Source organism: Stegostoma tigrinum, chromosome 40 (genome assembly GCF_030684315.1).
Source record: "Stegostoma tigrinum isolate sSteTig4 chromosome 40, sSteTig4.hap1, whole genome shotgun sequence".
NCBI classification, from domain to species: domain Eukaryota; kingdom Metazoa; phylum Chordata; class Chondrichthyes; order Orectolobiformes; family Stegostomatidae; genus Stegostoma; species Stegostoma tigrinum.
The window spans coordinates 14,262,788-14,288,887 of NC_081393.1; the positions used below are offsets into that span (position 1 = coordinate 14,262,788).

The window sequence follows — 26,100 nt, forward strand, 5'->3', positions numbered from 1 at the left end:
TTTGATAAGGGTATCTTTGGCTCCTTAATAAGGCAACAGCTCATGGCATTAGATGTAGTACATCAGTATGGATGTAGGATTGGCTAACAAAGAGGATAGAGTTGGAAAAGGGAGGCATTTAAGGTGGCAACATGTATCTGGTACAGCACCACAGAGATCAGTGCTCAAGTTCCAATTATTTAAATATATCTTGACTTGGATGAGGGAAGTTCGTATAATGTAGCCAAGTTGCAGATGACAGTAAAAGGAGGGAAGTAGTGAGGATAACAAAGAGAGTCTGCCAAGGGATACATACAGATGAAGCAACAGGGCAAAAAAACAACTTGGCAACTGGATTATAAAACAAGAAAATATGACGTAATGCACTTTGACAGAAAGAAGAGAGAAGCAGATTTGTTGTTTACATGGAGAAAGATTGCAGAAAGCTTCAGCAGAGGGGGTTTTGGGAATCCTCATGCATCAAATAAAAGAAAACTAGCTTACAAGTTCAGCTGGCAATAGGAAAGGCACCAGTTAGACCAAACCCAGAATGCTGAACAGGTTAAAAACCAAAAGAACTGCAGATGCTATTAATCAGAAGTCGCTGGAAACTCAGCAGGTCTGGCAGCCTCTGAAGAAAAACATCAGATTTAACATTTCAGATCCAGTGACCCTTTCTGTACACAAACAGTTTGTTTGTTTTACTGAAGCAAAGATACATTGGCATCGGAGGCAATACAAAAGGAGGTTCACTCGGTTGATCCAGTCAAAAAAACGAAGGTGAAAGTAGTATGAATTGAAGGATACCATCCAAAAAGGTGTGCAGCAGTAGAGGTATTTGTGCACCATTCATTGAGAATGACAGTGCAGCAAGGCACATGGGATCCTAACCTTATAAATAGAAGACCAAAAGTAAGGTCATTATGGTGAATCCTCACAAAATAGTCAGTCAGTCAGTCAGAGCATTGTGTTCAATTCTGAAAGCTCAATCAGGAAAGACGTGGCAGCATTAAAGACGAAATGGAAAAGCGTGTCATGGATGCACTTCCGTGGATAAGAGATTTCAGTTCCAAAGATTGGCAAATTTGAGACTGTACGTGGAGAAGTAGATTAACAGGGGATTTAACATTTCTCATCAATTCAGGGAATGAAGACTTCATATGTGACTGCCCTCGCCTTTTGTGCTTATCTCTAATTGCCCTGGAGAAGGTGTTGGTGAACTACCTTCTTACACCACAAATCTGTTGCGAGACAGTTAGGAGATTTTTGACTCAGCAACGAAAAGGAGCCTTGATATAGTTCCAAATAAGGACCATGAGTGGCTCAAAAGGCATCTTCCACATCAGAATCTTTTCATGGGATTCCTAGCCATGCCCTTCCAGATGCTATTGGTCGTGGGCTAGAAGATGCTGTCTCAGGAGCCTTGATGAATTTGTGCAATGAACTTGTGTTGTTGTGCAGCAATCGTGAATTGAGCAAATATCTGTGGATATGGTGCCAAGCAGGCAAGTTGCTTTGTCTTGGCCGATGTCAAGTTTCTTGATATTATTGGAGCTGCATTCATCCAAGCAAGTGCCAAAAATTCCATCACACTCTTGACTTTGGGTCGATAGTGGACAGGCTTTGGGGGCAAATGAGGTGGCAAGTCATTTATTGCAGGATTCATAGCCTCTGATCTGCTCTTGCAATCACAGTATTTATATAGCTAGATCAGTTCAATTTCTGGTCAAAAGGTAGCTACCTCCCACCCCACATTGAACTGCATTTGAACACAGACCGTTCCAGCATTGAGAAAGTCATGAGCTGAGAGTGGTGCTGAACATTGCACATGACCACTTCTGACTTTACGATGGAAGAAGGTCATACATGAAGCAGCTTATGATGTTTGGGTTTAAACATTATCCTAATGAACTCGACGACTGAGCAGTCCCACCATTGAACTGACTGACCTCCGACAACTAAAAAACCTTTGGGAAAGGTGTCATTGCAAACAGCAGAATTTTCCTCAATTCTCATTGGAGAAAAATTGGAGTCAGTTCCTTAATGCCAGATTTGGTCCAACATGAGCCTTGATTTCAAGGCTCGCCTCTTTCGCCTGACGTCAAGGTAAGCTCCTTGGACTATGTTTGAACCAATGCTGCAAGTGGCTCCAGCAGATCCCTAATTGAATGCATGTGTGCAAGTTATTCCTAACCAAGTGGCACTTGATAGCACAGTTCATTACCCCTTACATCACTTCAATAGTGGCTGAGTGTACATTGATGGGGCAGTAATTGAACTGGCTTGATTTGTACTGCTTTAATGCACAAGACATATTTGGGATAATTTTCCACATTTTTGGGTGAATGCCAGTGCTGGAGTCAAAATTATGAGCAGCTTGGATAGAATAGGTGGGTAAAAAAAAAACTTCTTACTTACAAAAAGTTCAAAGAGGAACAGGACACAGATTTTAAGTGATGGACAAAAAAAAAGCAAAAAAGCGATGAGAGGAAAAACTTACTTGTGCACCAAGTGGTTGAATCTGGAATGCACTGCGTGAAAGTGTGATAGATGCAGATTAATTGAAGCACTGAAAAGGTAATTTGACTGATGTAAAAGGAAAGAATGTACAAAGTTTAATGAGCAGATAGTAAGAGGAATGGCACCAAACAAGTATATTGATGGAGGAATTAATAACCAATGTACAGCACTTTCGCGTGATGGTCAAAAGAACCAGTGGGAAACCTGTTAGACACAGTGACTCACTACCCAAATCTGTGTGGTGCAAGCAGATTCCGATATAGCTTCTTGGAGAAAATATTTGCAGTGCTGCAGGAGAGATAAAAGTAGCAATGGAGCAGCTCTGTAGCTAGCATTGTTACCTCACAACACCAGGGACTTGGATTTGATTCAGCCCTTAGATGACTGTGTGTGGAGTTTGCACGTTGTCGCAGTGTCTGCATGCATTTCCTCTGGGTACGACAGTGGCCTCCCACAGTACAAAGACATGCAGGTTGGGTGGATTGGCCATGCTAACTTGTCTATAAAAGGTCCAGGAGTGTAAATTAGGTGAATTAGAAACATAGGGAAAGGGTATGGTGGATGGGTCTGGGTGAGATCCTCTTCCAAAAGGGCAGTGTGGACTTGTTGAGCCAAAATGGCCTTTTCCACACTGTGGGGATTCTATTAGCCGAACTGCTGTTGTAGAGCAGCAGTCAAGGTAGGCTGATGGTCTGCTTCTGAGCTGTCACTATTTCATCTGATTCTACCTCAAACAACGGTCAACTGTTAACCTCCTTGATTAGATCTTTGAGATCTGAACGTCCAGGCACTTCACATATGAAAAGAAGAATACTCTCCCAGCACCATTTCTTTTTGCCTTCAGTGGCTAATGCACGACGTTGAGCATGAAATACAAATTCCAAATATTTTAATCCAACATGCACCGTTTTACAGTTGAGTGGAGATCAGAGTGAATGTTCTGACTGCATTGTAACCTTCCCAGCTTGGTGACACGTTTTAACTTAATGAAAACATAATCAGTACTGGATACAATGAGTAAACTGAACTCAATTCATTGCTCCTCAGGCAAATGAGAACTTCAGGAGGCAATTTACCCAATTTTGTGCCAATGAGCTCAATTTTCATTTTTACAACATGTGGGTGAATAAGGAGATGGCAACCAACACGCCACCCCAGCCCTCACCCTTTCCATTCAAGTCAACTTGAACTATAATAGGTCTTGACACTGGCGTGCTGAATTGGCAGAAGCTACTTACAGTACACCTCTCCAGTGGCGCTCCACCTGCCCAAGCCAGGTCAGCTTCCACTTTTAGCTCCAATAGTGGATCTTGACCATCACTAAGAATTCAACCTTGAACTTGTCAACCACAAACTGTGAAACTCATGTGACATGTGACTTTCAACTGCCAATTTTTTTCAAAAAACTTAAATTAAAATGTTGTTATTTGGGACTACATTTTAGTTCTTGCTAAATTGATGAGAGATTTAAATATGTACATTCTCTTCATTGCTGTTCTTTCATAAATATTCAGTAGAAAAAAAATGCACTGCTTGCAGCTGTGTGTGGCATCTTGTATCAGCTTTTGTGCTCCTGAGATGCTGCTGGGCCTGCTGTGTTCATCCAGCCTCACATTTTATTATGTGGCATCTTGCAGATAGTTTAGAGCTTTGATCATAAGTTCTGAAGTAGAACCTCTCATGACTTCAAAATGCCCAGACAGGCCTGCACAAGACAATTTAACGATGATTCTGTATCACTCCTGTACCCAGAGCCAAAGCTTCACCTTCCAGTTCTGAGATACCCATTAACATCAGCATTGTTTCCACTTCTCCAACTCTAGTATTGCCATGGACTTCAGAAGCTCAAAACCACACAGTCGCAGAAATACATTGGTGATTGATCTACCATGTTTTCCACGAGATGGCATTCAATTTCAACAGATGTAATCAGTTCTTCAATAAACAGACAGATGAAGCGTAAAGGCTAGTGCTAAATATATAAATGTAGTCATCCCACCTGATATTAATACTGAACAGTCAGACATCAGCATGAAGCTTGGCTTGTTAATTCCTTACTTTTTTTTAAAATATAAGGTAGCAGTGACCGAACACATTTCACAAAAAAAGTCCACCCGGTGTACTTTTACCACAAAAGTTTATTCAAGAAACAAAAAGCACAATATAGTAGAAAAGGAAAGGTTGGAAATACTTCGTTAGAAACATCAGAAATAAAACTGCTGACTATTCCCTTCATTGCTACAATATCTGTCCAAACACCAACACTCCAGTGGCAACTTACTCATGTTTTCACACCCAGGTTTCTGCTCAAGCTGGCATAGCACATCCAGTAACTTTACAGCAAATTTCTATACATTCACTACATGCTTCTTTCTGGTGCTGGATTTCTCCCAGAGACACAAAAACCAAACTGCAAACTAACTTCACCATTACTTGAACTTCAAAGCAAACAGGAGTTCCCTCAACTCAGGTTCCAACAGTCTTTCTCTAGCACACATCCACTCAAGCTGACTGACTGACCAACCAAGATTTTTACATGTCCCTATGTGCTCCTGGATCCTTAAATCAGGAGGTAACAACAATTTTTTCCCCTCCCAAATGTACTGAACTGCTAACCCCCCTTAACTCAGTCACCAGGTTGCAGAAACCTCATTAAAAAAATCTATGAGAACATGAAGCCCTCAAGAATTTGAAAAGCTCTTCTTCTCCTCATCGTCATCCTCCTCCTCGGAAATGAAAGTAGTACTGGGAAATTAATCTGGTCTTCTTGTAATGCCATTTTGAAACAAAGAAGACGAGTTCAGCCACTATGTCTCAATTGACAGGTTTACTGCTTTTCATTGTGGGTTTTGAAAGTTATACATTGACTGTTTTCTGCTTGGAACAGTCTATATCAGTGATATAAGTGACCATTTGACAATGCACTCAGCAGAGATATAGCCTACGTCAAGCCCTTTGGTAACTTTTAGCCCGTGAGTAATTCAAACAATGTTTTATGAAAAAGAAAAAGTTACCAATCGCCAAGCTTTTAGCAGTCGCCACACATACAAAGTACGATGACAAATCTCCCTCAAGTTCCACTGTGCTGTTAAAAGAGGCAATACCATCAGTCTCATCAGCACCTTTCAGGTCCATTGACACTTCACAAAACTGACTGGCAGTCTGTTGATGCCCGTATAAATCTACCAACTTGAACAACATTTTATCAACTCCAGGCCGTTAATTATAGCATATCTAAAAGGTAGTTTGAACAGAGATGATAATGTGTTTGCTGGACAAGAATACATGCATATTCTTCAAAAATTGTTGCTCAGCAACAAGTTTCACATCAAGTACGCACAATGTAAATAACAATTAAATATTTAGCTCTATAGCTCATTTTCATATACACAATGAACAGATTTATAATAACACCGGTGAAGCGATCTCAGAAACAAGAAAGGTTGAAAATTCGTGATACCGTCATTCATTTGGAGTTGAATTATATTAATATCAAATTTGCAAAACATTAAACCATTGCAACTGACAGCAAAAGACTTTTCCAGAAGCAGTTAATTTGTAAACAAAACATTTAATTCCACAACAAATAGTGAGCTTTGAGAAAATTTGTAGCTCAGGTCGAGGTTCTGGATCTAAGTTTGCTCAGTGAGCTGGAAGGTTCGTTTTCAGACGTTTCATCACCATTCTAGGGAACATCATCAGTGAGCCTCCAGTGAAGTGCTGGTGTTATGTTCCGCTTTCTATTTGTGTGTTTAGGTTTCCTTGGATTGGTGATGTCATTTCCTGTTCTTTTTCTCAGAGGGTGGTAGATGGGCTCCAAATCAATGTGTTTGTTGATGGAGTTCCGGTTGGAATGCCATGCTTCTAGGAACTCTCGTGCGTGTCTCTGTTTGGCTTGTCCTAGGATCGAGGTGCTGTCCCAATCAAAGTGGTGTCCTTTTTTTTCCTAGAAAGCTAGCCACCAGGATACATGAACATGAACTAGCCACAAAAAGACATGACCCACTATCACTAGTATCCTTACATACAGATGAGGAAGGACACCACACAGGAAATGACATCACCAATCCAAGGAAACCTAAACAGATAAATAGAAAGCGGGACATAACACCAGCGCTTCACCGGAGGCTCACTGATGATGTTACCTAGAATGGTGACGAAACGTCTGAAAACAAACCTTCCAGCTCAGCGAGCAAACTCACATCCATAACAAAATATGGAATAAATAAGTGATCAAAGTGAATCTGGAGGTTTGATTCAGGAAATGTTATTTTTGTTCTTCCATTTGTATCAACTGACAACAGAACTTGGTTTTAAGCACCATCACTCTTCATATGCAAAGGATGCACAATGGTTGGATAACAATTAAAATAATTTATAGATGATCATTCTAACATCAGCGGTTGAATGCTGTTCCGTACGACACTGGAGGTGTCACACAGAGCTGCGAAAACAATCCCTAGTCAATATTTTTCTTATCCTACTACTGGTTGTATGCTTCTTCGCCACCAAACTCCATTATAATTATCTGATCTGCAAAGCATTTCTTATGCTGGATGCAGTTCCAGACCATCCAAGATGATGCAATTCACAGCTGACACTCAAATCTGTAACCTTAAATACTCACTCAGTCCACCATCAACCGAACATAGCTGCACTGTGTACAACTGACAAGGTGCACTGTAGAAACATTCCAAAATCTCGAGCACTTTTCAAAAGTACAGCTACTTCTTCGACCATTCCTTCCAGGAATTCCTAACTAACACTGCTGCCTTTGTCACACTGGACATAAATGTTTCAATAAGTCACCTGCATGCAATTAGGGGTCGGTAAGAAAATCTTGGGCTTGCCAGTCATGCCGACAGCCCATTAATAACATTTTTAAAAACTTAGCTGTTAAGCTTTTGACCAGTTTTCATAACTATTTCACAAAATGACAAACTTGTTACAACTTGTTGAAATTTCAGAGTGTATTTCTGAGATCTTCAGTTTTTGTAGTTTAAATATCAAGCTTGAGGAATTGTTTTTGTTGCTGGAACACTATGAGCAGCAGTGTTGCAACTTTGTTTGATAAACTTACTTCATAAGTAATAAGCAAGTAAACAACAATTAAGTATCTGATACAACCTCTGCCCCCAGCAAGCATCAGAGCTAGTAGAATAGTGAGGAGCTGGGTTGACCAGCTGCCTGATGCTTTCCGGTTACCAGGAAAACTCCTCAGTGGCAGACAACCATTTACATTATTACAGATGCACACTTAGCCATTTTATGGGCCCCATCCTCATGGCTTCCATTGTCCTTCTGAAACAGTTTCCTCCAGGTCCTGCACAACATAGCACTCACAGCTCCTTTACTTTTGAAGTGCCCTTGAGATCTTGTTCCTGCACCAGGAGCAGAGTGAGCTGCTGAGACTCTATCACTCCACAATCTGTTTGGGGTTGGGACACCCTGCAACCTGCCCAACACATTCAATTGCAGAGTGAGCCAGCAGGAAAATTAAAGAGCCAATCATGCTATCAGAAATTGCTGGCCTAGGACACACGTGTCAGCCTGACAGCAGTCCTGAAGCCACAGCCAACTTCGGCCCTCAGAAAGGAAGTGTCCAAGACAGGAATCAATTTAAACTCAAAAAGCAGAGTTAAGAAGTTTCACCAGTATTTGAACACCTTCCTCTATGTCATTTACCCATTCCTACAACCCTGGCCCCATCATGACATGGGCTACTTTCAAAAAGCAAACCATATTTCACCTATTTATGGTTGTTCTTATCAGCTTTTCTTTCTCTCTGCTTACCATTATCCATCACTTTGTCTGCCTACCTGTCTTTCTCTATCTCTCTGGATTCTGCCTCCACCTGTTTGCGCACTCCTTCTCTCCTTCACACCCAACCTAGTCTTCACCACACATATACCTTTTCCTGGTTGTTAGCATTTTTCAATAAATTACACTGGACACGAAACATTGACTGTTGTCTCTTGACAGATGTTGCCATACCTGCCGAGTTTCTCCAGCAATTTGTCATCCCCACACCCCTCCCAACCAAAATTGTGCTGGGTCCACAAAGGTAAATTTTGAAAACAAGCTGCACAAATTTGTCTTGCGTACTCTTGATGGATATGGAATGTTAAAGGAGTGATCTGGTTAAAGTGTTCTAAGTATTTGAAGGATTTCAATAAGAGCTCATAAAGAGCAATGAAGAAAAAGGGTAATTCTCTTAAAAGTCAAGTTAGACCATGTAGGAGCAAAATGGAGAACTCAAAAGATAGGAATGTAGAACTGTCTTACTCAAAAGGCTGTTCCGCCAAGCTATCAGTGGTAACAGATGAAGGATTGAAAAATGAAGGAGAGGTTCAGTCAGACGTGAAAAAACTTGAACAATGAAACAGGTTCAACCAGCCGACTAAATGATTATCATCCCTAAATCTTCCTAAAGTAATTATTTATTAAAATGTTTTAAACTTGATTTCAGTTGACCATGATATTTTCCTTCAAGCAACTGAGGGGCTCATGGCACAACAGTAACTTCCCTACCTCCAGAGTGGAGGCCTAGCTTCAAGTCCCACCTGTTCCTGTGGTATGGATGAACATCTCTGAACACTTTGGTTAGAAATACACTTTAAAAGACTCTGAAGGGGTTTTGTGACACAGTTGTCATATCCCTACCTTTGGGCCAGATGGCCCAGGTTCAACTTCAACCTGCCCAAGAGGTATGTCATCACAAATCTACTTAAAGCCCCGATCCTCAATAGTCCTGGAAAATTACATGGGACAAGAACTTCTACAATCCCAAATAATCATAATTAAGACAAAGTTGAATGACTAGAAACCATTGAAAATCACAATGCATTATTAAATTATTCAATGTTTCTAGCTTTGGGAGTGTCAAAAAAAAAAAAAAAAATCAGGAAATTGAAGCTGTTTCATTTATTGTTAAAGACTTCCCTCAAAGTAAGTGTCAAATACAGTGGATTATTCAATGTTTCTTAAAGATCTCATGAATCTGAACTCCACAGTGCAAACACAGATCACCTTTCAACTCCTTCACAGTGGCTTTTAATATTAGAAAACAGCTCACTGTAATGTTTTCAAACTACAATTTCCTTCTGTTTGGCAAAATATTGAAAATGTTGCTTTTTTTCCTTCAAAGAATTTGAGAAGATAAATGCAACGCCTTCTGTAACGTTTGCAGTTTGTGATTTTGAGGGGTATTAAAAGACCTCAATGTGCATTTCCTTCAGATACAGTACTTAAATGTGGAAGTCCCTGTTTGAGATATCGCAGTTTATTTTTATATTTAAGCAGACCAGACAGAATCAGAGGAGCAGAAACGTCAGCTTTTCGGGTCTGGACTCTTCTAGATATCTGGAAGAGTTCAGACCCAAAACTTCAGCTTTCTTGCTCCTCTGATGCTGCCTGGCCTGCTTTGTTCATCCAGCTCCACACTTTGTTATCTCAGACTCTAGCATCGTCAGTTCCTACTATCTCTCAGCGGTCTTACGTTCTTGCCCTCAGTTTAATAAACTGCAAGGTTTACAGATTCTTTGAACAGTGCAATCCAAATAAAATTAGCCATTTTATCAGCATTCTCCCTATTAGGGCCAGAGCCATTTTTTTTCCCCACCTCACTTTGCAAGCTCGATGCTGAATTGGCTTCATCACGGCCACCCTGCAGTAACAATGACTCCACTGATCATCATTTTCACAATATAATCAAACTCTTGAAATGCGCTAAAAGGTGGTCAATTGGTTTTGTGGTCACGAACAGGATATTGCCATCTAATCAAAAGATGTTCTGTCTGTCCGACAAACGATAAACGTGGTAAATGAATTTCACTGCTGGTGTGATTTCAGTTATGTGACAATCATGAACAACTTTGGTTGTTTGTAAAAAGCAAGGTCCTGACCATACACAGCCAGTATACATTAGCAAAACCAACAGTTTTCAACATAATTCTGCATTTGGACAACATTTGCTGCGCAAAATTTGGAATGCAGCACAAAGCCACGCTCAATTCAATCTTCATTGCATAATTGAAACAGTAGCTATTTGATGCAACGATGCATTCCATTGTTTTTAATGTTTTCCAGTCCAATGTTATAGAATTTTTACAGTTTTCCTGCTCTCTTCCTGAAACTTAGGCAAAATATTAACGGAACGATTACAGAAATCGTCAACATTTTAACAGCACCATGTCTCGAGATTCAGTTGATCCTCTTATAAAGTTACAGCAGGGGAATGGCAGAACACCTGAAATTACTACCTTACTGATTCTGTTTTGTAGAATACACAGTCCACTTGTTGAAAATATTGTCAGACTATATAAAAATGATTACTTTCTACATCTCATGACTGAGCATTTACTTTGTTGAAGAGTACCAAGACTGTTGGACTAGAGTTAATTGTGGGATAAATATTCTTCAATTTCAAAGTAAATGGGAATTTACACAGAAAAATCTTTCCTTCTGTGCTAACTTCCTGTTTGCATTTAACTGACTGTTGTTTCAGATATATCTGTACAAGTAAATCTATTTTGAGAATCTAAGTATTGGCTATTTGTTGCATATCAAGTTATAACAACAACAGACAATGAAGAAGTTTTGTGAATTATGTGCTCAACAGAAATCTGGGTGTTAAAGCAGGTTTACAGCTTTGACATTCAGAAGAGGATTCTCTAGTTCATTGAAGAAATTCAATGTTTGGAGATGTCACACAAAAAGTATCAATTCATAACAATTAGTTGGTATGCCTCTTTGCTAATACTGCTGAAAAATGTATTGACATGACATGACTTTGTCACATTATATCCAATAATTAGATCAGACCAAGTTGATTTATTTTATGATCCCGGCTCAATTAACAGGAATATTAGGTGGAGGTATTAAAATGATACCTCCAATAGACATATTTAAAAAGGGCAGTCTGCTGGGAGTAAATCATTTTTGAATTTACGTTCACATCTTCTTCTTTTGAGAATTAATCCAAAAATGATTTGAGCAGCCATTCTAGTTTAGCAATTTCATTGTTGGGAATTCCAATTCATCAGAAGGTTTTGAAAGCTTTCACAACTTTTTCAGCTTTCTCAAAAGTAACTAGACACCTGCAGTCACTTCTAAAGGATGTTGAGTTCTTAATCCCACCACATATCACCTCATATCACAAGACAAGACATGAAACAATAAACAAAGACCGCATCTTTTTTAGTGCTGGTATTCATTCCACGAAGGTGGTATCCAGAAATGATATAAATATATTATGTTGCCCTATTCTGTATTCCAGTCCTTTTCACTGTGCCAGAAGTCCAATCTTTTGTTTGCACATTTTTACCTTATATGACCAAAACTGATAGAAAAGATGAATAAGGGAAGTTTACCATGAACAGCAATGTTCAACATAAGAGTTCTGCAGGCAAATCAGCACAGGAATGAATTTGGTGATGACCAGTAAAATTGGGAATAATATGTGAGGTCAAAGAGAAATAGTAATTGCACAAAGTTTTTTGTTTGGGTTGAAACAAGTCTTTGGCTTCTCAGGTATTTGTATACAACCATAAACTAAGTACAATTATATAATGTCACTGACTTACAGTTTAAATCTGTTAATAGACGTGAACAACTCGAATATATAGTTTGCTCATTAGCATAGAGTAAAGAAGTCTATTATGAATTCATGGTTGGAAATTTTGGTATTCAGAAAAGTACACATATCAAAAGATAACACAACATTAATACAGAGTTGCTTGTTTCTGAACTCAAACATTACAAGTGTTAACAGTGATGATAAGATTGCATTGAAACTTCTGAAAAAAACCTGGAGGACACAAACCTGCACAAAAACTCACATTTTCTACATTCTCTTACAAAGGGGATTCTTGAAACTCATTTATTGAAAGCAGTCAGTCAATTTGTCACTTAAATTTTATAAACCTGCATCTTATAGGGTTAATTCAAATCCATGCCAAGCTGTTGAAGTCATGACATCTTATTTAAAAAAAAAATCACTGACACACCAGACAAGATAGATGTGAACAGATGTGTCATACTTGCCCTCCCAGCATGATCAAAGTTTAGGCATAAATAATTTTTGAAGCAAAATCTTGAAGTCAAGTGAAAGTTGTGATTGGAGAGCTATGAAATGAAGTCATCTCTTATTTCTTGCATGTCAAGGAAGCAAAAACAAAATTATGCTAAATCCTTGGTACTTTTGACTTGAAAATTGTTGCAGTTCAATCCCCCTCCTTTACATTAGTTCTGTTGATCTGAAAAACCCAACAACGGCAAAAGATGATGAGCCGGTTGACACACACAAGTCCAATGGATCCTAAATGTTATGAATGCTGACATTATGTACACAAATGGCACAAATTGAAGGATATGAAAGTAGGTGCTAATTTTAGCATGGTGATTATGAGTTTACTCCATACCTGAAGTCTGCTTGATTCAACATTTTTTTATCCTTGCACAGGATGTGGCTTCACAGGCAACAAATGCTAACCTTGCCAATCTGAAGGCCTTTGAGGTGGTTGTGAGCTGCCATGTTGAGCTGCTGCAGTCCATCTGGTACAACTACACCCACGATATTGTTAGAAAGGGAGTTCCAGGATTCTGATTAGCAACAGTAAATGTAGTTCCAAGTCACGATTGTGTGTGCTTCCAAAAAAAGGGACACGATAGGTACATCTGCCGCTCTTACCAAAATTCGAAGTTGTAAAGACACAGGTTTGGAAGTTGCCCTTGAAGGAGCCTTGGTGAGTTGTTGCAGGATTTCTCATAGATAATATACACTCATGTCACTTAGCATTGGTGTGCAGAGAATGAACATTTAACGTGTCGAATGGAGTTCTGATAAAGCACGCTGCTTCATCCACACTCATGTTGAGTGTCTTCAGTGTTGCTCAAGCAACATTGTTCACTTTCCTGGATCAGTCTTCATCACACTCCCGACTCATTCCTTCTCGGTGGTGGACATGCTTTGGGAGTCAAGAGATCTGATAATAAATTGTGGAGTTTCCATCCTCTGACTGGCAGGAATGAGACATTTCCACATTTGGCAAACATGCAACATGTACATCAGGAAGCCCCCTCTTAATTTTCTTTTATCCCCCTCACCTTTCTGCCCACAGAGGTGTGTTTGAAATCTGTTGTGATTGAAACATTTTTACAAGACTTGCAAATCTGAGTTGACAAACGCAATGAGTGACAGCCAACAGATATTCTAGTGATTCTGGCTGAGGGGAATGTGCATGCAGTGGGCTTGCCCTAGATGCTTGAGCACATTATGCACTGTGTAACTCGATCAGATATGATGCCAGGGTGCAAGTTGCCAGGTGAAGCAAGATTAATTCATCACATGTATGTTACACAGCATGAGACACGTCCAAGGTCATATAGGTGGCTGGCAAAGTTAGGCAGCTAAGCAGGCAGGACATCACTGAGCATGGCTACAAACTAGGAGGAAATGATGCCACTAGCAGTTAATTTCCAGATAGTACAGTTCACAAGCACTGTTCAGAGGCGCAACTGTGCAGTTTTATTAAATCATTATTAATCACGACCATAAGACATTTTACTTTACTCTTGTCCCTGTCAATGCTCTCTGTTTAAAGATCACAAATGCACTTTGATACGTTGAAGAGACATCTTTCACAATAACACCCAATACGACTATTGATTCAAATTATTATTTCTGCTTCGAGTAACCTCAACAGTTAACTTGGAAGATTCATTATCTTCCACACCAGAACAATTCATTAGCATTAAAAAGATCATTGAAAACTCAAAACAATACTGCAAAGGAAAACAAACATTAGTTCCGCATTTTTCTGAACAAATTCTGAAGATGAAGGGACTACTTGGTTCATTTTGTGAACTCAACAAAAGATGCTTCAGCTGACATCATAAAAGCATGAGTGAGCTAAGTTCCCAATCTTGATCATTCACTTCCAGGTCAAGGCAGCCCTGTCAATTAATTTCTTCCCATCTAACTCCAGGCTCTCTTTCCAACAACTCTGAGGAGCTCCCTTTCAGATAGTTGTGCACCTGTGACCTGAAGGCCTGTTTCTTGGAATAATACAATGTGGGTTCAGTGATGGCGACAACTCAGCTAAACGTAGAAAATCGGAGCAGTGCAGACTGCAGGAGCAGATAGAAATAAATCATGTTCTGGTCGAAATATTTATCGCATCCTGTAATCACAAGTATTAATCTTAAGGGTACCATACTTGTTTTCATGGTTACAAGTACCAAGCAGTTGACCTTCTCAGATAACACTGTGTAAAGCCAGATGAACACAGCAGGCCAAGCTGCACCAGAGGAGCTGGAAAGCTTGACGTTTCGGCTCAGGACCCTTCTTCAGAAAAGTTGATCTTCTCAACACTTTTTAATTGAATTGGCCAGCAAAGAAAAACTGAATACGATTAAATTGTTGAAAATTGGAAAGAAACAAATGTTCAATTTGTGACTGATTTTGATAAAATGTTGCAAAATAAGGCAAAAAAAAAATGAATTTCAGAAACGTAGCAGAGATTAGTTGAGAGACCGTGGCAGTTCCCTTCGGGAAAGTGTTCTAATGATTCAAAGTCCTTGTCTACAGAATAGCAATTTGTTTATAAGGGGGAGTTTACGCAATACAATATCCCAAAGGTGCTAAACGTCACAGATGCATTATAAAACCAAGTATGAAACCAAATATGAGCTACATGAAGAGATATCAGGAGAGCTGACCAGAAGCTTGGTCAAACAGGTCAGTTCTAAGTAATATCTTAAGAGTTGAAAGTAAGGTCGAAAAGGTAGAGATTTAAGGGGTGGAGGGAAGAATTTGAATGCACAGAACCTTGGTCACTGAAAGCACAGCCATCAGGTCTGGCCCTGGAACAGTCAAAAATCAAAACTGCTTGAAAGGCTGGAATTTAAAGGTCAGAGATCTTGCACAATAGTGCAGCTGGTGAAGATTGTACAAATAGGTAAGGGGAAAAACATGGAAATATTTGGAAGTAAGTATTAGAATTTTAATTCTCCTGATGTCAAGGGCTTTCCCCAATCTAAAATCAGATGTACTGCAAGTCTAAATAAACAAAACTGATTACGATGTGTGCCCCAAATAGTAAATCATTAAAATGACAATGTTTTTCATAAATTACAGAAATTTAAAGTTCAAGGATTTGAAACATCATTCAGGCATATCAGGAACTTGGAATACTGCGTCCAGTTCTGGTCGCCGTATTATAGGAAAGACGTGGATGCTTTGGAGAGGGTTCAGAGGAGGTTTACCAGGATGCTGCCTGGACTGGAGGGCTTATCTTATGAAGAGAGGTTGACTGAGCTCGGTCTCTTTTCATTGGAGAAAAGGAGGAGGAGAGGGGACCTAATTGAGGTATACAAGATAATGAGAGGCATAGATAGAGTTGATAGTCAGAGACTATTTCCCAGGGCAGAAGTGGCTAGCACAAGGGGTCATAGTTTTAAGCTGGTTGGTGGAAAGTATAGAGGGGATGTCAGAGGCGGGTTCTTCACAGTTGAGAGAGCATGGAATGCGTTGCCAGCAGCAGTTGTGGAAGCAAGGTCATTGGGGTCATTTAAGAGACTGCTGGACATGCATACGGTCACAGAAATTTGAGGGTGCATACATGAGGATCAATGGTCAGCACAACATCGTGGGCTGAAGGGCCTGTTCTGTGCTGTACTGTTCTATGTTCTAAGTCACATTCTGATATAATTGTTTATGGCATTCTGCAGCTGGGATAACTTCTGATTTTGTACAAACGTATTAGTTCAGAATCTTGACCATGATGAAAGGTAAATGAAAGGAAAATTTAATGTGTCATTTGTTTGCTGCTACAGACTTGATGGGCTAAAGGGCCTCTTTTGCAGTGTATGATTCCATGATAAGTTTAATAATTGCACCCATTTCAAGTGCACCATTAAGTCTCTACAATTAGAGAACTCCTTGCCACAAATTATTTGCAGACCTTGTCTAAAATCAGCCCCATTTTGGGACTTGCTCTTGTGGCCACAGTACATGCAATTCAGTTTCTGGTCAATGATATCTCTGCAGAAAATTGACTGTGGGAGAGTGACGGTAATGCCACTCAGTGTCATGGAGAGATGATCAGATTCTCTTCTTGTTGCTGATGTCACTGCCTCAAATTTGTATGGCACAGAAGTTAATTCCAACTCATGCTGAAGACTTAAGTTGTCTAGGTCATCCAAAAATTGCTTCAGTGTTTCAAGAGTGGCGAATATTCAATGTTGTCCAATTGTCACTTTTGATAGTTTGGACATCACAGAAGGAAGGGGATTGTAAAAACAGCTGAAGACAGAGGACCTGAGATACTAGCCTGAAGAACAAGGAGTGTCTTGGTGCAGCGGTAACATTCCTAACTCTAAACTCATAGATACAGGTTGAAGTCCCACCTGCTCTGGAGATGCATCATAGCACCTCTAAAAGAGGTGGAGTCAGAACACAAGGGTCCTTATGAAATGATGGTAGTATCCTTACCTTTTTACCAGGACATTCACGTTCAAGTCCCACTTGCTCCAGGAGTCGTGCGATTAAAAAAAAAGTCTGAATTGGTGACTGCAAAGTAAATACTCTGAGAAACTCCTGCACTGTTGTCTGGGACTAAGATGACTTGGCCTCTAAAGCAGATGATAATATATTATGCAATGGAAAGTACTCCCCCCCCAATTAATCATCTCCAATATTCAAGGAAGTTCTCTCATTTGAGAGAGAGTTCAACTCTTCATATCTGGTTATATCCATGTTGTAATGCTGTCTGAGCCAACTGGCCTAGTGGAACTGCAACATGTTCATTGCTCAGTTTTTTTTTCCTGTGCAAGTATTACTTGATAAATAGCGTCAGTGATACCTTTCACCACTTTACGGATAATGGACAGCTGACTTTTGGGACAGCAGTTGGCTGGTTGGCTGGATTGGAACTTTCCTTTCTGTGGACAGAACAGATTTAGGGCTGTTGTTCCACAACGGCAGTGTCCCTATCTCTAGGTCAGAATGCCAAGGTCCAAGTTCCATCTGCTTCAAAAGGTGTGTACTAATACCTTTGAACAGTTTAGTTAGAAAATATCTCAACAGGACAGACTTGAACAATTTTCCCATTACCATTATGTTGATGTCAATATTATACCTGTTCTGAAATGGATTGATCAGACAGGGCTAGTTCTGAAATACAAGTTTTTAACTACAGGTTCCCAAAAATATATATATATAGATTTAGCAGTGCCTTCAGCTGTTTCATGATATCATGAGGTGGGGTGGGGGGAGGAGGAGAGAGAGAAAGGAATCGAACTGGCTGAAGACTGGCATTTATGATCGCAAGTCAAGATCTCACTGGATCGCCCACTTAGTCCTTCCAAATGCTTCAATGTGCCTGGCTTCCTCACCATCAAGGACGGAAAGAATTACAGATCCTTCTCTTGTGTGTTTGTTTTTTGTTAAAAAAAAACACTTTTGTACACAAGAGATTCAGAGCTTAGATTGGTTTGTCACATTCTGCTTCCACTTTCACATCAATAGTCCTCTGTTGGCATTTCATAAGGCTGATATGTCATGTTTAGCCATGCCTGGCCGCTCCTGGCATGTGCACCTGCAGTCTTCACTGATGAAGTGTTGATCCCTTGATCTGATGATAATGGTAGAGTAGAGAAAATGGTAGAGTAGAGAAAATGCCAGGCCACGAGATCATGGTTGAATGCAAGTCTATCGATGATGGCCAGTTCGGACCTACTTTATCTGTTGTTCATCTACCTTGTTTAGCGTGTTCTGAGTGCAACACAACACACTGGAGCTTAAAAAAAATGCACCCCCAGTTCAACAAGGCAAAACAGTATTAACATAACTCCACGAACTGAACGTGGTCTTTCATAGTCTGTGCGAACCTATCAACAGCAGCATGAAGAAATACTAAGTTGACAATCTGAACAAAACACAGGTGTGTAAGTTAAATACCATTTTGCAAAATTTTTCAGTTAATCATTGCCTAATATTGGGTTGCTGTCTCTGTACCTCAAGGTTGCTAGACCTCAAGGTGACTGAAATGAGGCATCCCAAGAGTTTTCTGAAACTAGTAACCTAAAGGGGCCTAATATTAAAGGGCTGGAAGCCACTTTTAGGTCCCTTGCAAGAAGGTGGATTGCCCACGGTTTACCAGGCATCAAGACTGCTCTGAAAATTTATTTTTCTACAGTAATTTAACCCCTCTACTCCACCTCCACACAATGATCGTGGCAATAGTAGCCATTTGTTCACAAATTTGTTTTATTTTTCTTTCACTTGTAACCGACTGGCATTAATTACATTATACTTCTTTTTCAAGAAAGTGGAAATGCTGAATCCTGAAATCAACTGAAAAAGAAATCCAAAACTTCCAGCATTGATTGCTATGACCAATATGTAATTTCAGATTAAATCGGTTATTAATGTTTTTCCTGAGGACAAAATCCCATGATTTTTGAAGGGATTTCTCTTATAAAAGCAGTGATGGCATTCTCCCACCTAATCTCCATATTGTGTCTCAGTCAACAGCCCTGGGAACAGATGAATGACCCCGCTGCTACTTCCCAGACAAAGGATTCATTGCGGCTGGTACTGCGGACACAGCAGAGGTCCCTGTTGGCCTGTCCCATTTTTGCCTGCACCGCCACTTGTTTTTCCATCTGACTAAGCACAAGCCTAGGTAGATTCTTACTGTCTTCCACAGCATCGAACGATTAGCAGACACAGAAAGCCACTCCTGTGCCTTTGACAATGGAAACAGGTCAGATTTCTGATTGTATCTACAGCAGCTTCATACAGCAGTATCTCATGAAAACATCAGTATACTTGGACATAACCTATTGTTGTTCAGCTGTAACACAGACTAATCAGGGTAAGATTCTTAGTTCTTGAATCTAGTGTTTGAATGTGTTTGACAGATGACCATCTTTCTCCAACTCCTTTGTTTCCTCAAATGGCTTAAGACATGGCATAAATAACTTCCCCAGCACTGCCCTCTTCATTTGAGACTTACTTTATTAACAAAACAAACATCATGGTACATATTGTTACACAGTAAATTAGATCTCAATAACACACCTATTATTTCAACAGCATATGAAGAAGTTAATAATGCCCTTAGCCTTGCATATGTTTAGCAATCCATTGTTATGATTAGCAAACCTGACAATAATCTGAATTAAATACATTAAAAGCTATGTCACACTTCAGTAAAATCAAGAAAACATGTCTGTATCTTGGATCAGGAATTAATATTTCAGATATTGATACAGTTTAGGAGAGTTTTATGACACCATACCCAGTAGGGTGCAGACAACAGATATTTTAAAACATAATCTTGGTAAGATAACACAAACAAATAGACTGGGCAAAGTTCAAGCTCCAAAGGCATTTATTTCTAAAACCTCTCTAGTCATAATGTGCTCCAAACAAAACGTTAATCAAATTAAGGCAGCACTCAGAAAACTTGAAGCTCAAGATTAAATAGTTTAACTGAATTTCAAGCCATCTCCTGAAATATTAACGTCCTGCTTCTCGTGATTACCAGTAAATTCAAGACATGACAGGCAGAACCATACAGCTTTCAACATGACAAGCATTTAAATCTTCTGTGGTTTCAGTAAAACAGTAGATTTTAGGACATATTTTCTATTTCCGACACCGAAGGTCAAAACAAAGATACTATCGTAATAAAAGACAAGTAAAGCGTACTTACATATTACAAGTCCACAAAAAAAATTACAAAACGAAGGACTGCAAGGAAACTGAACCATGTAGAGTGCTGTGTAAATGTGATACCACAACTGAGAGGATAAAGCAGGAAGCAGTGATATGGTTAGTTATTCAGCCTACATATACCTCCCCCACCCCCATCCTAACAGCTGGAGGGGCCATTATCCCTGTCACACAGCGCACGTACATAGTCCAAACAAAAAGTGCTTCTTAGTACGATTAGGCCTGTCTGTGAAAGGAATTTAAAAGCGAGTAAAAACAAAACCTATTCTATTAAATTGTTGTCGTGCTTAACCAGTGTTACGTGGGCTTATCATCTTTGACAGCGCAAGTAAATTTTTTCTTCAGGCTGGAGTTCACATCCTGAGTGTTCATGTTTGATTAGATTGTGAATCTTTAAAAGCCTCAAAAAAGAAGGCGTGTTTAAAGGGCCCGTGAATACGAAACAGAGGCTCTGCCCTTTTAGAGGAAAAAAAAAGCTGGTTCCTCCCTGTGGGAACTCGGGTAAGAGTGTTGCTACGAGGTCTGCGCTTAACTTATATTATGCTGCAGCTACTGACGTGAGAAGCTGAACGACAATCCCTTTTTTTTAAAAAAACGAGCTTCTCAGTGGTCTCTCTGATGTAATCTCTGAATGCTGAACAGCTGATGGCAAAGGAATCCACCCAACATGCTTCACACATCAATACAGTTTTGCTGCCAATCACAAGCTTAGCATGTTTTAGCGTCACACTTTTTTTTCCTTTTCTCGCTTCAAGGATTTCTACATAATATGGCAAAAATGTCGGTTGCAATATTGAGGTTCCATTCTTCCTTGATGTTCACATGGTTCGACTTTTTATTTGTATTGCTGACTGACAATTGAGAAGTGACCGCATAACTGCAAGTCCCCCTTCAATAACACGTCTGCCAAATTAACACTTTTCGGTGTATTATTTTTCTAGTGAATGTTTGCCATCCAGCCGACTCTAGAACATCCTGATCATTGGTGTTCAGTGCTAAAGGGAAGTACTTAAACACCCCCATCACAATGTTGTTTACACTCGTGAGTTTGGTCAAGTTTGGTCTTAATTTGCCCTGATTGTTTCTAACACAGAATTCATTGCAGGAGATTAGGATTCATTAGTCAGGGGAACAGTCAAACATTCAGCCGTAGATTTGACTCCAGAATGGTCTGTTGTCTTTCTGATGTGGGTCAGATTAGGTGGGAATGGTTGCAAGATGTTTTTCTGGATGAGTCTGAACAGCCAGAGATCATAGTTCACCTGGGTACCAGTCACTTGTGCAAGAAACAGGAGAAGGTCCTGAAAACATCCTCCACAGGAGATTGAAAAGTAGAACTGGTAAAGCAGTAGTTTCAGGAATAGTTCCAGTCCCATATTCTCATGAAATAAAATGATTGAACATGTGGCTGGACAACAGGTCTAAAGGGAGAGAGCATCAGATTTCTGACCCACTGGGTCTGGTTCTATTCAGGTGGGAACTACTCAAAATGGAAGGGTTGCATCTTAGTAGGCCAAAGGCTAACTAACTGCAGGGAGATTTGCTAATGCTGTGGGGTGGTGTTTAAACTAGATAGGGATGGCATTGGGAACTTGAGAGGGTACTCAGATTGAGATAAGATAAACTACTAAAAGGAATTAAAAAGTAGAAAGCAAAAACAGAAAACAAGTTAAACACAAGCATTAAATAGGATTCCAAAACAGATTAATGTTTTTTTAAAAAGCGGAATTAAAAGCGCTCAATATGAATGCATGTGGCATTCACAAAAAGCTTGATGATTTGAATGCACATATTGAAGTAAGTCAATATGATTTAATTGCTGTATGGAGACGTGACTGCAGGGTGACCAATATTGGGAACCCAGTATCTGAGGATATCTGGCGTTTAGGACAGACAGGAAAAAAAGGAAAATTAATCGGGGTAGCACTTTTAATTCAGAACAAAGGCACTTCATACATTAAAAAAAAGTAGACTGAAGGATTTTGATGTAGAATTAGTTTGGGCAGAGCTAAGAAACAGCTAAAAGCAGCAAACATTAGTGGGAGTGTTTATAACTATCATCAATCATAATGTCGGTCATAATTTGGATAAGGAAACGCGAGATCCATATAACCTGCGTATTACAGTAACTACAATTTACGTGTAAAAAGCAATCATCATTAATGCTGTGGAGGATGACTTCTGAGAGCATGTACAAGATGAGTTGCTTGGAATTGTATGTTAAGGAGGAAAACTCGAGATTAAGTTATTTTGGATTTACTGTTGTGTATAAGGTAAGACATTATTACAACCTTGTTGGAAAGAAACCTTTGGGAAATAGTGGCCAGAATGTGATAGAACTTTGCATTAAGGTGAAATGTGATGTGGCTCATTCTGAAAACGCTATCATGGGTCTTAATAAAGGAAATTATGAAAATTATGATGGAATGAGGGTGACACAGTGGCTCAGTGGTTAGCACTGCTGCCTCACAGCGCCACAGACCCAGGTTCAATTCGATGCTGAGGCAACTATCTATGCAGGGTTTGCACATTCACCCCCATGACTGCGTGGGTTTCTTCTTGCACTCCAGTATCCTCCCACAGTGCAAAGATGTGCAAATTAATTGGATTGGTTATGCTAAATTTCCTATAGTGTCCAGGGATGTACAGGCCACGTGAATGAGCCATGGGAAACGCAGGTTAAAAAAGGATAGGATTTGGATCTGGATGGGATGCTCTTCAGATTGTCGGTGTGGAGTCGATGGCTGAATGGCCTGCTTCCACACTTTGTAGGGATTCTAAATTGAATATGGTGGGTGAGGAAAATACACAAAGAAGTTTGACAGTGGTCAGGCAACAGCCAGTTTGTAAAGAAATGCTGCATGGCCCACAATGGATATAAATTGCCCCAAAACACCCAAGGCAAAGACAAGTCAACATGGGTAATGGAGTAAATTAAAGATTGAATTAGACCTGAGGACTTGGTTTATTAGAACGCCAGAAAAAATGAAAAGACTGAGGACCGGGGGCAGCTTAAAAATCATCAAAGAAAGACTAAGAAACTGAGTCATAAAGTGAAAAAAATGAGTCTAAACTAATGAGGAACATAAAGGCAGACGACAAGAGCATCTTGAGATATGTGAAAAGGAAAAGAATAGCTTGGTCAAAGATGGGGACAGGAGAATTTATAGTGGAGGACAGAGAAATGGTGGAGAAACTAAACAATTAGTTTGCTTCATCCTTGATGAAAGAAGATAAAGAACACCTCCCAGATATCTCAGCGAACGAGGGTCTTGTGAAACTGAGGAAATTTAAGAAATTAATGAGTAAAAAGGTAGTTCTTGAAAAGTTAACTGGATTGACGGTTGATACATCACCTGGACCAGAAATAATTAGTGAATACTGGATTCTGGGATGGGAATGTTGAATTGGTGTTCCCTTGCTCTTGTGGTTAAGCTGTGGAACCCTTCCAACTCAGTGATAATTTGGCTCCAAATGTCAGTAAGTTTTAATACATCGAGCCAAAAAACGTGGTCCATTCCAACTCAAGGACATGGTCTATAAAATCAAAAAATGGTCAGACCTGGGAGGTCAGACCTCATTGCTAAGTGCATAAACTACGCAAGTTTTGATGGTTCTGGCAAATCTGATGTCAAACAGCAACTCTATGTCCAGTATTCCCTCCCAATCGTGGTGTTCATGCAAATGAAAACTTGGGACTTCTGACAATCCTCCCACCAATTTAATTGAGTGCAGCTTGTTTGTTACATTGCCTTTAAGATTCATGCCTGGTCAAACATGTATTTTGCGTGCAGATTCTTTATTTCTTCTGCTCAATGGTTAGGCTGCTGTGCAGCTGCATACCCAGACAGCTTTGAGGAATGCAGTCCTCTAGTACTCCTGCTTGTGTTCTGGTTGGTGTGCAGGGTAGATGTCTAACAGTATTAGCTCCAACAACAAGAAACTTGCTGTCATAGAAGAAAATTCTGTTGAATTTACTGCAGGTTTCCCTTGAAAGCACATGAAAAGATCTGAAAATAATGTCAAGGGGCAAAAAAAATCCTGAAGACTGAAAGAAATGCCAAATAGAAAGCCTTGCTTTGGACCAAAAGGAAACATCTGTCAGGTCACAGATCAGTTTTGATGTGAGTTCTGAATGTCACGGTATGATCAGTGACAATTCCATCAATGTTTGGGTGTGATCACAGAGAAGAAACCAGTTCGATATGTTTCATTCTACATTCCATAACAAAGTACTCTTGTCCTCTGTTCTCTTGAAGACATTCAAAATTTTGTTTCTCATTTTTTAATTTGTGATAAATCTAATTCTCCTTTTATAGCTGTGCTCAGTGACCTATATTGGCTCTCAGTCAACTTTAAACTTGTCATCCTGGTTTTCAAAACTGTGGTTGACCCCAATACCTTCCAAGATATGAAGGTGTGAACAGAAGGGAGGGACTTAAGGAAAGAGAAAAAGTAATCAGAATCCTATTAAACTTAAAGGATGAGAAGTCCTGTGGAAAAAATGACCTGCATATTGTGTCTTTTAAGAGAAGTAGCAGAAGAGATCATGAATACATCTGCCCTAATCTTCAAAAATTTATTAGTTTCTGGAATGGTCCCAATGGATTGGAACATAGCACATGCAATATCTTCATTCAAGGAAGGGGGAGAGAGAAAGCAGGAATCTCTAGGGCCTAACAGCTGTCGTAAGGAATTGTTACAATCCATTATTAACGAGGTTATAGCAGGATGCTTAGAAAATCGTAACGTAATAGGCAGATTCAACTTGACCTTTTTTGCAAGTAAAATCATATTTAAGTGAGTTACTAGAGTTTAAAGATGAATAAAGATGTGGTGTAAATGTAGTCCTATAGGTATTGTGCAGTTTGACTTCTAATGTTATCTGGTAAGGTGCCACATCGGAAATGGAAAACAATAAGATACAGTGTAAGGGGTAGAGTATCAGTATGATTGGTTGGCGAAAATGGAGAATAGAGTCAGGATAAATGGATTTTATCTGGGTGACAAACTGTGATTAATGGAGTGCCACTTCTCTCCATCACACTTTTAAAATACTAATAACCTCTCGGATCAATATCTACAGACAAATCTGCTCTGCAACTTTTTCACTGTTTGTCATTCTTTGAAAAGAATTCCCATTATAATGAACTAAAAAAAACTTTTGTATGACTACACAGCACAGTGACTGAGCACAGTATTTTTGAAGAACACTTTTTAACATTTAATTGTGCTTAAATTTAACCATGCTCAACTACATTCATAACTCTTAAAAATGTAACAACTATAATTGAAAAATAAATCTTATTACTGATTTTATTTTTCAGTGAGAGTATTTGCATGGAACAATATTTCACTATAGCCTTGAAATCATTGATAGTAACTGCTATCATACGCTTTTTCCATAGGTTGATAGAAACTTCTAGTATTCTGCGAGATCCTGAGTGTCATTTAAGAAGGTACCTATCTTGGAATTTAGACAGTCACAACATGTAATCGATGTTTTACAGATATAAAGATAACAGATAGAGGAAGCAATTTCAACTTTTTGTGACCAAGTTATCATCCAATATTATTTGAAATCACAAGCTTTCAGAGTGGTCTTCACCTAATCTGGTGTCAACTGACTTCTGACCTTGTCCACCCCATTCCAAAATCAGCACGTGCACATCATAACTTTTGTGCAGGAACAACTGTTCAAAATTAGAACAAGGTCTTTGAGGAGTGAAATTAGGAAATGCACCCACACAGAAAATGGTGGTAGAAATGTGGACTACTCTTTTACAAATTGCAATTGATGCTGGCAAGCACCTAGAAGGATGAGAGCAGCTGCTGCATGGAAACACCACAACCTGCAT

At 39.5% G+C, this 26,100-nt stretch overlaps 1 protein-coding gene and 1 long non-coding RNA gene across 8 annotated transcripts in view; one reads left to right on the top strand and one right to left on the bottom strand.

The window, feature by feature from the left end:
- LOC125448142 (methylcytosine dioxygenase TET3-like) overlaps positions 1-26,100 on the bottom strand; it is a 353,266-nt gene that overhangs the window by 171,381 nt on the left and 155,785 nt on the right. Inside the window, exon 1 of one of the 5 annotated variants that reach the window (XM_048523205.2) lies at positions 20,223-20,744. The exons of the other annotated variants lie outside the window; for them this stretch is intronic. The gene's annotated coding sequence lies outside the window, so the exon portion shown is untranslated. Of the gene's footprint in view, positions 1-20,222; positions 20,745-26,100 lie in introns of those variants that run through there. 5 annotated transcript variants of the gene reach the window in all.
- The window catches only part of LOC125448144 (uncharacterized), a 33,844-nt gene continuing 26,958 nt past the window's right edge, over positions 19,215-26,100 (top strand). For all 3 annotated transcript variants that reach the window (XR_007246651.2, XR_007246650.2, XR_007246649.2), the window contains exon 1: positions 19,215-19,379. This is a non-coding gene — a long non-coding RNA (uncharacterized LOC125448144). The remainder of the gene's footprint in view (positions 19,380-26,100) is intronic.